Source organism: Trachemys scripta, chromosome 2, assembly GCF_013100865.1.
Source record: "Trachemys scripta elegans isolate TJP31775 chromosome 2, CAS_Tse_1.0, whole genome shotgun sequence".
Lineage (NCBI taxonomy): Eukaryota > Metazoa > Chordata > Testudines > Emydidae > Trachemys > Trachemys scripta.
The window spans coordinates 250,829,043-250,843,526 of NC_048299.1; the positions used below are offsets into that span (position 1 = coordinate 250,829,043).

The window sequence follows — 14,484 nt, forward strand, 5'->3', positions numbered from 1 at the left end:
GAGCTGGGGTGGGGAGCTGCTGCATGGCTCTCCAGGCGGGGGGAGCTGTTACGGGGGGGGTGCCTCAGGGTGGAGCAGGGGGTGGGGAGCTGCTGTGGTGGGGGGTGTCTCAGGGCAGGGGGGGGAGCTGCCACAGGGCTCGGGGAGTGGGCGGAGTAGAAGTGAGCTGGGGTGGGGAGCTGCTGCATTGCTCCCCAGGTGGAGAGCTGCCGCCGGGGGGGGATGCCTCAGGGTGGAGGGGGTGGGGAGCTGTCACAGGGGAGGGTGCCTCAGGGCGGGGGAGGGGCGGGGAGCTGCCGCAGGGCTCAGGGATGGGGGAGGATGCAATGTGGAAGTTTCGCCTAGGGCGCGAAACATCCTTGCGTCGGCCCTGCATAAGCTTTCGTGGGGTACAGCTCACTTCATCGGATGCATAGAATGGAACATATAATGAGGAGATATACATACACATACAGAGAACATGAAAAGGTGGGAGTTGTCCTACCAACTCTGAGAGACTAATTAAGAGAAAAAACATTTGTAGTGATAATCAAGATAGCCAGTTAATGGGCTATCTTGATTATCACTACAAAAGTTTTTTCTCTTAATTAATTAGTCTCTCAGAGTTGGTAGGACAACTCCCACCTTTTCATGTTCTCTGTATGTGTATGTATATCTCCTCACTATATGTTCCATTCTATGCATCCGATGAAATGGGCTGTAGCCCACAAAAGCTTATGCTCAAATACATTTGTTAGTCTCTAAGGTACCACAAGTACTCCTGTTCTTTTTTCATAATTATTGTTGCCGTAAGATCCATCAGTGTGTTTTCAATCTACACCTCTACCCAGATATAATGCGACCCGATATAACACAAATTCAGATATAACGCACTAAAGCAGTGCTCCGGTGGGGGGGTGGAGGGGGGAGGGGGCAGGGCTGTGCACTCCAGTGGATCAAAGAAAGTTTGATATAACTCGGTTTCACCTATAACGCAGTAAGATTTTTTGGCTCACGAGGACAGAGTTATATCGGGGTAGAGGTGTATTTAATGGTCTCCTTGTCCAAAGCCATCTGGTTTATTTTTTCAAGTGAAAGTTCGGGTGACACAGTATCAAATGCTATACACTAACATCTACATATATCAAAGTATTACCCACAACTACTAGGTCTGTTAAATTCCCACCCAGTTCATATACTAACTACAGGCCTTTTTATTAAAGGGTCCGAACAACAACTTTTTTCTTTAACCTGCCAGATTTAAAAGCTGCTAATAATTATTTCCCCCTCCCCAAGTGACTGAATTCTTGAGATTGTTTCTTAATTACTATTTAAGTCCCAGTAGATCAGAAGATTAGATATATTAAATATATATATATATATATATATAGAGAGAGAGAGAGAGAGCATATATATACACACAAAGACTCCTCTGAATTGCCAGAATGCTGTAATGCAAATGAGACACTTAGGCTAATATTTAGCTATATTACTTCAAGGGCATGAAATATTCTGCATAAGCAACTTTCTTCTTGTTGTATCCTCATATACCAAAGAAAATTAATCATGAAACTTCTCAGTAACATATTTTTAAATATCATGACCCAATTGTCAATATCACTGTGGGCTGTCTGACTCCTAACAGGTGGAAAGCCTCCAGAAAGGGACAATCTCGAAAGAGACCAATAGGTAAAATTATGCCTTGACTTCTTGGTGCTATATTTTCAACTGAGCCTTATAGTCCTAAGAGTGCTAGATACATGTGATCATTTCACATTCGTACCTTGGAAATATATTTTCTGGGCTAACAAAAATTAATCTCATGGCACTCTGGTGTTGTATCACCAATCATCCCAAGAGATACTCTTTGAAACAAATTCTGGGTATTATATAAACTAGAAGAACAAATATTCCAAAAATGTAAACATCCTACAGTATTTGAGACTGACTATGATTTTAAGACAGTTACAGTGAGTACACAAATCTGGTTTTGATGCTTAGGACATGCTTAGGACATGGGTAAAGTGCTAAATGTGCAAGTAATTATGAACTTGGCACAGTAGCAGTATTTATTTTAAGCTCTACTTTTGCTGCTTTCGTGGAGGATGTTTATTTAACCAGACTCTATTAAACATGCTGAAGAGTATCACTGAAGACTTTGTACTCTGAAACATTTTTAAATTGATGAAACACAGAAGCAATCAATCATCACAAATGGTAAAGAAAGGCAGATAGGCACTGGCAGACACCAGAAGAAGACCTGTAGGTGTCTTTACATTTTTTTCCTCCTTTAACAGATAAAAAACACACACAACCCTATTTGTGTTGCTGAATTAAGTATTTGTGAAAAGAGAAGGCTCGATAGTAGTGTAGACTGAAATCTTCTATTGATTTAGAAATGCAGCACAGTGGTGGGAACTCCTGCATGGTCTCTTGCCTTTCCGATCCAACCTCTGACCTAATAGACCTGATGTGCTTATCCTCTCTTGTAACAGGAAAAATCCATGCTGCGCATACAACCTATGGGTCTCACTTAACCAAATAATGATGAATGACGATGCTCTTCATGCACCATTTGTACACATATGAAAACCATTGCTCTGGCTTGCATTCCTGCTTTGGGAAGCAAATTCAATATCTCCTCCAGCACCAATCAGATGATGGAAAGAACAGACATAGATGTTTCTTCAACCACCTTACTTTCAAATTGCCATTGTCCAAAGTTTCCAGATGTTCATTTCTAAATGATTTAGTCATAAATGTGGTTTTTAAATATAATTTTACAAACCAATAAATGGATAAATTAAAATATTGGGATATTTACAGGACACAGGCCTTCTGCTTTGAAAATTAGACTCCAGGAATTTTTGCATGTCTGCTTGACAGCATGCTTGATCCTGCAACCCTTGGTTAAGCAAAACTCCTGCTGATTTCAGTGGGAGTTTTGCCTGAGTGAGACCTGCAGGATTGTGTCCAAAGGCAAATAATGAGATGAAATTCTTAACTAGCTGAGTCACACTAGTGACTGCAGTTGCCAAGGTTGTATATGTGTTGTTGTGGGTTTTTTTTAAACTCTACTGTCATCTGTACTTCTTATAAGGAATGAATTTGAAGTGGAATCTATGTATTGCTTTGACTCTAATAAGTGTTTGGAACTTTTGTGTGTGAGTGGTTTTGTATAAACCTATTCACTGTAACTAGATGGGCAAAAAGCCTTTTTGGACAGATTACATAGATGCTTGTAGCCAAAAAGTAGTAAATATTAGTGTTTTTCCTACTCAGCATTTTTTCTTTTAAACACAACATACAGTAAATTAAGTCTGTTTTTTCAAATGTGTGTGGATCTTGGCAGTGTTTCTATTATTTATACAGCATGATACATGTACTGATATTGGTTTTTGTTCATTTGCTGCAGCTTTCACATATGCTTTTTTTATTAATATTTCTTTGCAATTAACATATGCTTTTATTGCATTCATGGAAAAACATGGTGCCCTCTGCTGTTTAACAAGTCTAAATTTGCAGTAAATTCACTAATGGCTGCATAGCCTAAGTGAATCAAAATCCTGCCAGGACTATATTTTTAATCAAAATCCCTTACTGGTTTGGTGGGGTGGGGTAGAGTAGATGTTACCACCATGTGATATTGGATGACTTAAAACTCATTATTTAGGTCTCAATCCTATACACACACACACAATACTAATATATGTGGAATCCTATATATGTGCATAGTACTAATTTTTGCCTCCTTTTCAGTTTGTACAATGTCTATGAACAGATTTGAATTCTCAGATATAACCATTATTTAAAAACATTCAATACATTTGTTTCAGGAAATTAGTTTACACTATGGGAATTTGTTTACACTGTGGGTTGCTGTTTGAAAATTATAATCTGAGACGCATTGCTTATTTGTGATTTGGCTAATAAGTCACATGATATTATTTCTGTTTCCTGATTGGATGAGAACAGTTCACATAATCAGGTTTATAGGACGAATGTTCATGGAAACTCAGTTTAAAATGTCCTTTTCATGAATATTCAACCATATTCATATTTCATGAGCATTCATGACAGAAAATCCCCATTGCATAAATCAGGGGTGGCCAACATGTGGCTCTTCAGAGGTTAATATGCGGCTCCTTGTATAGACATGGACTCAGGGGTGCAGCTACAGATGACAACTTTCCAATGTGTCAGGGGGGTGCTCACTGCTCAACCCCCTGCTCTGCCCCAGGCCCTACCCCCACTGCACCTCTTCCCCCAAGACCCCTGCTCCTTCCCCTGAGCCTGCCATGCCCTCGCTCCTCTCCCCTCCGTCCCAGAGCCTCCTGCACACCGCAAAATAGCTGATTGTGGCAGCCGGGAGGCACGGGGAGGGAAGGGGAGGCATTGATTGGCAGGACTGCCGGCGGGCAAGAGGTGCTGTGGGTTGTGGGTGGGAGAGCTGATGTGGTGCTGCTGATGTATTACTGTGGCTCTTTTGCAATATACATTGGTAAATTCTGGCTCCTTCTCAGGCTCAGGTTGGCCACCCCTGGCATAAATGATCACATAAAGGAAATTAAAATGGGGGTGCAAATACAACCAAAGCTAATTCATTGAAGTCTGAATGAATATTGGCAGTATGTTTTTAAAAAGTGTCTTACACCTAGTAGCATGAAGTCTTGTTGAAATCAATGGGACTATTCACAGGAACCTGGGCTGCAGGATTATCTTCAGCAAAAAAATAAACTGATACACTAGATGAAAATAGTTTAACCCTTTTCTAAGGCAGTAAACATATAGTAAACTAAGTCGGAATTTAATAAAATTGCCCACCTACTTACAGAGGGACAGATTCTGATACCTTTGCTCATGCTGAGTAGCACCTTACTCCACGAGTGGTCCCACTGATTTCAGTGGATCTACCTAGCAAGTACGATACTAATCAGCATAACTAAGGGTATCAGATTGACTCAGAAACTGTAATCTAGTGTGCATGCTGCTTGAACTATTTAACTCTAAGACGAACTATTTCACCTCTTTACTATTTAAATCTTTTATGTACATATAACATCATGTCTACATTTCATTACAATCATAGGTCCATAAAGATGTGCATAAAGTACATTTGGTAGCACTAAAACAGTTAATTAACTTCATTTTTGGCATTGTTAATAAATTGTTTTCAGTTTTATGAGGCTACTGTGCAGTGTGGGTGTTCTCTGGAGGTTAATTTATGTGAAAGCTTGTGGCTTCCCTTAACTGAAGAATGTAAGTAGCCCAGTGGATACTGTAGTTGACTTTGTTATAGAAGCTTGTGAGTTGAGCATATAAGCTCTTGGGGAAAAGTTCCTTTTAACAGGTCTAATTTATGCATTTTACTTTGTCTAACACGATGATTATGCGCTCATCAAGAAGTGGGATCTGACCTAACATACTTAATACTCATGAATACAACCATGTGAAGAAAAAGAATACTTTGCATTTCTTTGGCACCTTCCAGACTAAGGTCTCAAAGCACTTGATAGGGATCAATTAATTTAGTATCATAATAACCTCTCTAAGGGAGTAGGAGTCTACTGCAGATCCAGGCAAAGATCCAAGGTGTCTTGGCCCTCAGTCCCGTAGCCTAGTCACAAGAACATCCTGCATTTTTCCAGATAGTGCCAGAGGCCGGGGTGTGGGCAGTCATTCCTAGTGGTTGGAGCACAAGTTGCTAGATGGGAATAGAAGCCCACGGTCAGAGTCAGAGCTGAAGTCAGACAGCAGAGCCAAGTGTCAGAGCCAGAGATCAGGAATCAGAGCCAAGTGCCAGAGCCAGGTTACCTAGAGTGAGGGGAGGCAGAAGCAGGGCTGGAACGGGACTGGAGCAAGGCTGGGAACAAGCAGGCTCAGGAGCAATCACAGCCATGGGCAAATGTTTTGAGCAGCCACCAAACAACTGCTGCTGCTGTGCTTTATTGCTGGTCTGCTGACTCTTCCCACCAATCAAGTGATGCAGCTGATCAGGCAGCCTTCTACAGGCCAGCTGCACTCATTAGGTTGCCTGGAGACTGGCTTTGCTGCAGGCCCTGCTTCCTGACAGATAGAAGCAGAACAAATGGATCCAGAAATCACTCTCTCTCCTAAATCTTTCAACATATTGGACTGTTATCACGCACACCAAGAAATACTTTTTTTTCTTATGTCTTAGAGCAGGGATCAGCAACCTTTGGCCCGCAGTCTGCCAGGGTAAGCCCCCTGGCGGGCAGGGCCACTTTGTTTATCTGCCGCGTCTGCAGGTTCGGCCGATCACGGCTCGCCACTCCAGGACAATGAGGGCTGCAGGAAGTGGCAGCCAGCACATCCCTCGGCCCGCGCTGCTTCCCGCATCCCCCATTGGCCTAGGATGGTGAACTGTGGCCAGTGGGAGCCGCGATCAACCGAACTTGTGGATGCGGCAGGTAAACAAACCGGCCCGGCCAGCCAGGGTTCTTACCCTGACGGGTCGTGTGCCAAAGATTGCCGATCCCTGTCTTAGAGTAACCAGTCACTTGCAGTACATTTGTGATCACCTTTTATATTCCACATCCACAACTGTGTTAAGGTTGCACATCATGACTCAAACATGGGAGTAAGCACCCAAAAATCAGAAAGGTCAATACTACAATTACATATGCCTCTGTGTGAATATACACTGTGGTTACATGATCACATACAAAATCACATATACATTACTGATCACTATTTTGTCTAAAATAATAAAATATAATATTTTTTTCTAAAATGAACGTGCACAAGTATCATGTATCCCTGCATAACACTCTCTGTAGGCCAGACAATGAAGAGCAATTCAAAGCAAATGGTTGTAATGGAAAATATTACGAATCTTAAACTGTAGCAGGTCAAAATTAGTAGCCCTTACAATTAGTTTGAACTTGGAAGTTAAGTCAAAATGTTATACTCTCCCATTATATCATTTAAAATGTGTTTCCTATATTCAAATCCTGCAAGACCAATAAAAAGTTAAAAAAAGAAAAAGTTTGCTATTTAAAGATATGCTAATTATTGTATGAAAATCAGCCAAATAAGAGAAGGGTTGACTTTCTAAATGCTATGTCAAGAAAGATTCATCTCGGACTAACTTGGTCCCCTCCTTTAGTGGTTTCATAAACACAGATGGGAAGTATGGGAGCATGTTAACACTGTGTCTTATTTAAAGTGGACATTTATTATTGTTATTTAAGTGGCATCCCAAATACAGCTTCCTCCTCAATTTTTTCTAGTAATCACATCTCTTCATGGCTAGTGATTTCCTTATCTGACTCAGCTGTTTATGTGCCATACACATTAAATGATTTCAGTCCCAGTCAATGAGAGCATGGCATCTAAACCAAAGCATTTGTTCAATCCACTTTTTAAAAAAAATACAGCATAGACAAACTCAAATTTAATTGACCTAATATTAGTATACAAAGAGTTTGGTTATAGTCTAGAAACTTTTAAAGGAATTGCCATTAATTAACATTCTCATGTTAATGTTCCCTAACACAATACTGAAAATGAACTGGGGGGGAGGATGTTTTCCTGCTGTTTATTTGAACTGACAGAAACCAGAGTGCAAATATTGTAAATAATGCAAGGAATTCTTAAGGTCCTCCTAAACAGTAATCTTTTTTCTAAAACCCAAAATAATAGCAATCAAACAAAAATGACATATCCATTAATGTAGGCATCCAGCACAAAGCACACTTCAAAGAATATTTGGGATTGCTACTTTGTTTGTATAATGTTTGGTCAATTATGTACTTGGCAACAGTATGTTAAACAGGAGGAAATGCTACACAAAAGAAATAGTCTGATACATTTTCACAAGGTGCAACAAATCAAAAGAGGTTTTTGCACAGACTTCTAAATATTGCCAAAATGCCATCATTATCCCAATGCTAGGTCACTCTTATGTCTTTGTCACTTCCCTTTTCTTTTTTATATATTCCTGTCTGTAATTCCTAGACCCTTTTCTAACTCCATGCTCACCTGTGTGGATAAGAAGGTACACTTCTAATTTAGACCCTAATCCTGCAAGGATCTCCACATAGATAAATCCCTTCGTATGCACTAAGCCCCATTGACTTCAGGGCTGTTTTAATGCTACAAGTACCCCACATTTTCTATTTATTTAACTACTCAAAGAGCACTGCCTTAGAGTTCACCATCTTGCTCCACTCATCAAGATCTGGAAATGTGCTCCTTGGGGATAGAGCCTCCTGCCAGAGTAATCTGTAGGGGTTAGAAAAACACTGCAGCATTTGGTTTGAAACCAATTCAGGGGAATCTAATCCTTTAAATATAAACAATTTCCCTTGAGTGTTTAGAAAATATCACTGTATTATTTCCAGTAATGCTGGGGAATGGCTGCAGATTGCTTTAATACATTGAAATGATGTGGGGCCAGATTCTCCTCCCAAACCAGCTCCAGAATCTGGAATCTGTCCATAGTTGGCCATCAGAATGCATCCAGAAGGGGAATTCCAGGAGGCTTACTAGGCCCCATAGTGTAGGCCTTGTATTCAGAAACAGGAGGAGGCATATTGGGAGGTGGGGTGGAGCACAGCTAAACTCTACTATTTCTCATCTGGTGGCTGATCCTTCACCACTGGTTAACACCATTTTTTAACCACAGGAGGAGCTATATTAGTAAAAAAATGAGTAATGCAGTAATGGATCAAGACCTAAGAATTTAACACACCATTGTGATCTTTTGTCTTTATACACACACATCTAAGAATTTTGTGCTCATTTTCTGTTTGTGTATTCTACCTGCTATTTTCCCATTGTGTGGTTTAAGGGGCATAGATGTGTGCTAAGTATTTGGAATGCTATATGCTGCCTTTCCAGATTTGTTTCTCAATAGACAGATTTCTACATTTTTCCATATTGCAGCAGCAGGTCTTTCAGAATGTCCGTCTGCATACTGGACAATATTACCACTGACATCCTTGCTTATGCAGATTGAGCTCAATGCTAAAGTTGTGCCATATGGATCTGCATGGAAAGGAAAATTATGTCCTAAGTGCCTAAGGCACTGTCACTGGTTCTACACTTTTTTATGATACTATCATTACAGTCCTTTCTCAGGGAAAACTCTCATAAGCCAATGAGAGATTTGCTAAGTCATCAGTGTAGGAAATTAGGAAGTGCACATGCTGGCTCATTAATACAAATAATGGTAGTAATATCTGATATCCTGTATCATTCTTCCAGGTTTTTTTTGTTTTCTTTGGGGTTTTCTTTTGTGGTCTTAAAAACCCATCCCCTACACCACAGTATTTTTGATGATTTACACTGAGTAAACTGGAAGAAATTACAATTGATCTCAAACTTAATTTTGCATTGAATTATTTTCATCCTTAATTAGAGGCATATAATGCTCCATTAAAGTCAGGATAATGGGAATTTGTTTAACAGGAAGAGGATATTAATACTTCATTAATATATTCTTAGGTTTTTACACCAACGCCTGATGAAATCCTGACTCCACTGAAGTCAATCAGAGCATTACCACTGACTTCAATGATTTCACCCCACATATCAATCTGTATTTAAATCAGACCCTACAACTACTCTGGCAATTCTAAAATTTACAACTGATATTCATTAGAAACCCAGTTCATCAAATCTCTCAAGCACATGACATTGACTTGAATAGGACTTAAGCACATGCTAAATGTTACACTTGTACTTAAAGACTTTACTGACTTGGGGCCTTAGAAACAAAAACAAAATGATGCAATTGGCACTGTACTTGTGACTTATCCAAGACACTTTGTTTAGTTAATTCCATTTTCCTTGCTTTTGCACAAAATGTACATTTCTTGCATTTGGTTTTAATATCCATCTTAGTAATAACATTCTGCCACAGATGATTCTGGGGGCCTCTTCCAAGCTACAAATATCCCTCTGTTCCTCAGGGCTCCATATATGGGCCTACATTGTTTGCTTGGACAGCCTGAACATTTACTCTAGGCACTCAAGCTACATCACACTCCCCCCTCCCCCCAAAAAAAGTCCAATGAGGTCTCTGAACAGGTTTTCAGTGCCTCCCAAGGACTTTTGCTGGTTCCCCAGTTGCTGACTTTTAAACAAATGTCCAAGAAAACCTTTTTATTTGTATTAAAACTGCTTATAAAGATTGTTTGCCAGTGATCAGTCAGATCCCAAATAGTACTGTTTTAATTGATGGTGATCTGTTTGCTAAATACAATGCTTAGCTGAGCTTGATTGAAATGCATGTGTTTGAGAGCACGAGTGACATTTTGTCACAAGAAGATGTTCCTGGAGGGGACACTACTTACACAGATCTATCCTTGACTAGCTCCTGCTGCTGTAAACTGGATGCACAGAGAGAGGTGGAGCAGGCAAGCACACATTGTATCTGCCTGGGTATGCATGGGTAGTATTAACTTTCTATGCAGACCCCATCCAGACTGAAGGTAACTCCTGAAAGCTGGAGATAGCTGTAGGACGCCAGAGACATGGTCTTGGAGCACATGGCCCTGTGCTGGCAGATACCGCTATTCTTTTGATGCCCCTCAAAGAATTCCCAGATCAGAAAGGTACAAATTATCTTTACTGAAGTTGGGTTTGTTTGCCCCAATCAGATCATATCCCCTTGTTTCTGGCAAGGACTGGTAAGAGCATTGAAATACAGCAAGGAAGTCTGCTCTCATGAGGGTTTCTGGCTGCTGGGAAAAGGCTTTTCTCATGAGATTCACAGCCCAGTTTTCACAGACTCAAGAGGTTTAGATAGCTCAGATACAGTATGCATCCAAATGTTTGGATACTCATCCAAACTGAAGTTGAACTCTGATCCTATCCCGAAGAGTGACTGTGGCCCATGTGTAATTATAGCAATTCAATTTCATGAAAAGAAAACATACTCTCCCTTTTCTGTTTAAAAAAAATAGTATGTATCCAAGTTATTGGTATATTAACAACCCCACCACTTCCATTTTCGAGCTCCGTTACCTATTATTTATATCTAAGCAGACTCCATATTTAAACAGCAGCAAAACCAACAATCACTATGAAAAGAAGTGCTTGTCACTTCAAAATAATGGTCTGTTTATTTCTGAATTAAAGTCCAACCCTGTTGCCATTGAAATCCATTGCTAAATTTCTGTTGACTTCAGTGGGAGCAGGATTGGCACCTTTATGTGGAATACTTACATAAATATTTATTACACACAAATAGACTATGTTAACAGAACGTTATTAAGGTTTCAAAGTCAAGCAGTCAAATGTTAGGATATGCCAGAATTAAGGTTGCCTGTACAACCTTAATTCAGCCCCTTGTGTGTGAGCATTCTGATACAGCTAGTGCCAGTTGGAATTTCTTCAGCGGAACATTTTTCCATCAGAGAATGCTGATTCATTCAAATTGAAATGTTTCCTGGAGATGGTTCCATTTTGGCAAAGTTGTGATGGTACCCAGGCCGGGTTCTGACAGAACTTCCTTTGTTTCCTGACATTTTGCCCACCCAGATGCTTGTCAGCCCACCTGGCAGGCGACTGGAGAGCCCTGGATTCCAGGCACCCAGCTCTGGCAAATCAGACTCTGGAAGACCTGGGAGCTTCAGCTGCCAAGCTCTGAGGCTCCCAGTTCAGCTGAGATTCCCAGTTCTTCCACAGCATGCTAGGCAGGCTGCTGAGGAGCTGGGAGCCTAAATGTTCTGGGAGCAGCAGCTCCCATGCTGACGCAATTCAGCAGAATGGATTCCCAGGGTATCTCTACACTGCAATTGTGAGTGAGCTTCCCAGCCCAGATAGACAGACTCACACTAACTGGGCTCAAGTTGCATGCTGAAAATAGCAATGTGAATGTTGTGGTTCAGGCTGCAGCTCATGTTCTTAAGCCCATCAGGCCCTCGGCTGCTGGGAAAGGCTTTTTTCATGATATTCACAGCCCAAGTTTCACAGACTCAAGAGGTTTAGATAGCTCAGATACAGTATGCTAGCATGCTAGGTTGAGCCCAGATAGTGCGAGACTATCTACCTAGGCAGGGAGGCTCATTCCCAGCTGAAGTGCAGACATATCCCCAGGATCTAGGGCTCCAGGGCAACCCACCAGACAGACCACCTCTGAGCCTGAGACCCTAGGGGTTGCTTGATCTGTGGCTGTGTTCCTGTTCATGGAGAATTTTGAAATTTTTTGTTTTCATTCCAAATCGGAACAAAGCCCAATTTCAAAATCCCCCATAACATGGAATGACCTTTCTCTGCACAGCTCTTGATATGGTCTTTAACTACATGATCACACACTATTTTTTCCACAGGACCCCAGCCTCATTCAGTGCTCAGAATGGACACTGCTAAATTAATGAGCAGCTACTCTGTATTTTGTTTTATGTTCATTGTTCAATGTGTAGCCTTAGGTTTTACTTACTGTACATTATTCCAATCTTTTTTCTGAATACCAAATTATTAATTTCTTCATGGGCTTTTCTGTTGCACTCATCACTGTAGTATCGGAGTGCTTCACAAACATTAATTAATTTATCTCCACCACACACCTCTATTTGGTACTGGTGAGGCCACCTCTGGAGTATTGCATCCAGTTTTGGGTCCCCCACTACAGAATGGATGTGGACAAATTGGAGAGAGTCCAGCGGAGGGCAGCAAAAATGATTAGGGGGCTGGGGCACATGACTTATGAGGAGAAGCTGAGGGAACTGGGCTTATTTAGTCTGCAGAAGAGAAGAGGGGGGGGGGGATTTGATAGCAGCCAAAGAGGATGGAGCTCGGCTGTTCTCAGTGGTGGCAGATGACAGAACAAGGAAAAATGGTCTCAAGTTTCAGTGAGGGAGTTATAGGTTGGATATTAGGAAACACTATTTCACTAGGAGGGTGGTGAAGCACTGGAATGAGTTACCTAGGCAGGTGGTGGAATCTCCATCCTGAGAGGTTTTTAAAGCCTGGCTTGACAAAGCCCTGGCTGGGATGATTTAGTTGGTGTTGGTCCCGCTTTAAGCAGGGGATTGGACTAGATGGCCTCCTGAGGTCTCTTCCAACCCTAATATTCTATGATTCTATGATCTCTCCATCACCCGCAGTATTGTGCTGTTTCTACACCAGCTGGTGGTGCCTCTATTCAATGGAATTCGCCAGATGCTCCTTTATGGCCATTTTCAGTCCCCTGGGTGCTGCTGAATGCAGCCATAAATATAAGTATTTGCTAGGTAGGATGCAGGCAGGGGTGAAAGTAAGGTGGTACGGTGTACTAGTAAAAAGTGGCCACCAGTACCAGCCCGTACCCAGCTGACTTTAATGTTGCTGCCCCTTTTGCACCCTCCCATCGGCGACCCTGCCAGTATGGACCTGGCAGGACTGCCAATGGGGGTGGGGGCAAAAGAAGCAGCTGCCCCAGGGCCAGCGATTTAAAAGGGCCCGGGGCTCTGGCCGCCGCTGCCGCTGGAGCGCATGGTGGCGTGGGCCAGGCAGCATGAAAGGGCTGGCTGGAGGACGCTGACCCCTCAGCCCCGCCCATTCTGCCCGAGGCCCCACCCCTTCTGGGGGCTGGAGCCGGCCCCCGTACCAGTACATCTTCAGCTTTACTTTCACCCCTGGATGCAGATGTGAGTTAAAGCAGTCAGACAAAAAGCCTACAGGTCTTAAAGCTTGTAGGACAATAACTTAACCAAACTAATTGAAGCATAAGGCCTAAAAGGAGCATAAGCAACTAACCAAGAGTGGCCCACATCACAAGATGTCACAAGACAGAATATTGTAACAAACAAGTATGGTTAAACTGCTGATAGATAACCCCAAAATATCAGTTGATGCTAGTTTTGTATCTTTTAAGATAAGAACATCAGCAGATGTTCAACTGAAAAAATGCTATTATAACCAACTGACATATATGCCAATAAGCTTCAGGTAAATGACATAATAAATTATGACAGGCGAACATGCCAATATTGTTAGGGTGAGGAAGTTTAGACATAGATAGTGGGGCAGCCATATAAGCCTATAAAAGGGCTAGCCTAAGCCAAAGGGATTTTCCTGACATGACAAAGATAGGACAAATCGATCACCCGTCTCACCAGTTTTAGGTCCACCCAAAGGAGGGTGGGGGACATTTGTATTATATCAGTCTACATTGCTGGTTTGTAATGTTTGTGATATTGCTAACAAAATCATTAAAAATTCAGAAAGTCTTTCCTAAGTGTGAGGGACTTTCCTGTGTACACTGGAATCCTTATCCCAGTAATAACTCTGGGACTGATCTCAAGGCATGAGAATCCTGCCAAATCACAGAATGTTAAATTGGACACACTGATTCATGGGTAACATGGAGCAGAGTCATTGTAAATAGTAAACTGTGGAAAGAAACAAAACAAAACAAAACACTGATTTTAGTGACAATTTAAACCAAGACAAAAGCATACTTCGGCTCTCGCTGTGAAATTATTCACAATGACACTGGGATTAGCATTCCATTGAGCAAGCAAAATGAACACAGTTATTGAATAATAGGGA

At 41.6% G+C, this 14,484-nt stretch overlaps 1 protein-coding gene across 1 annotated transcript in view; it reads right to left on the reverse strand.

Annotated features, from left to right (window-relative positions):
• ANGPT1 (angiopoietin 1) overlaps positions 1-14,484 on the reverse strand; it is a 200,940-nt gene that overhangs the window by 163,918 nt on the left and 22,538 nt on the right. The window lies entirely within an intron of this gene.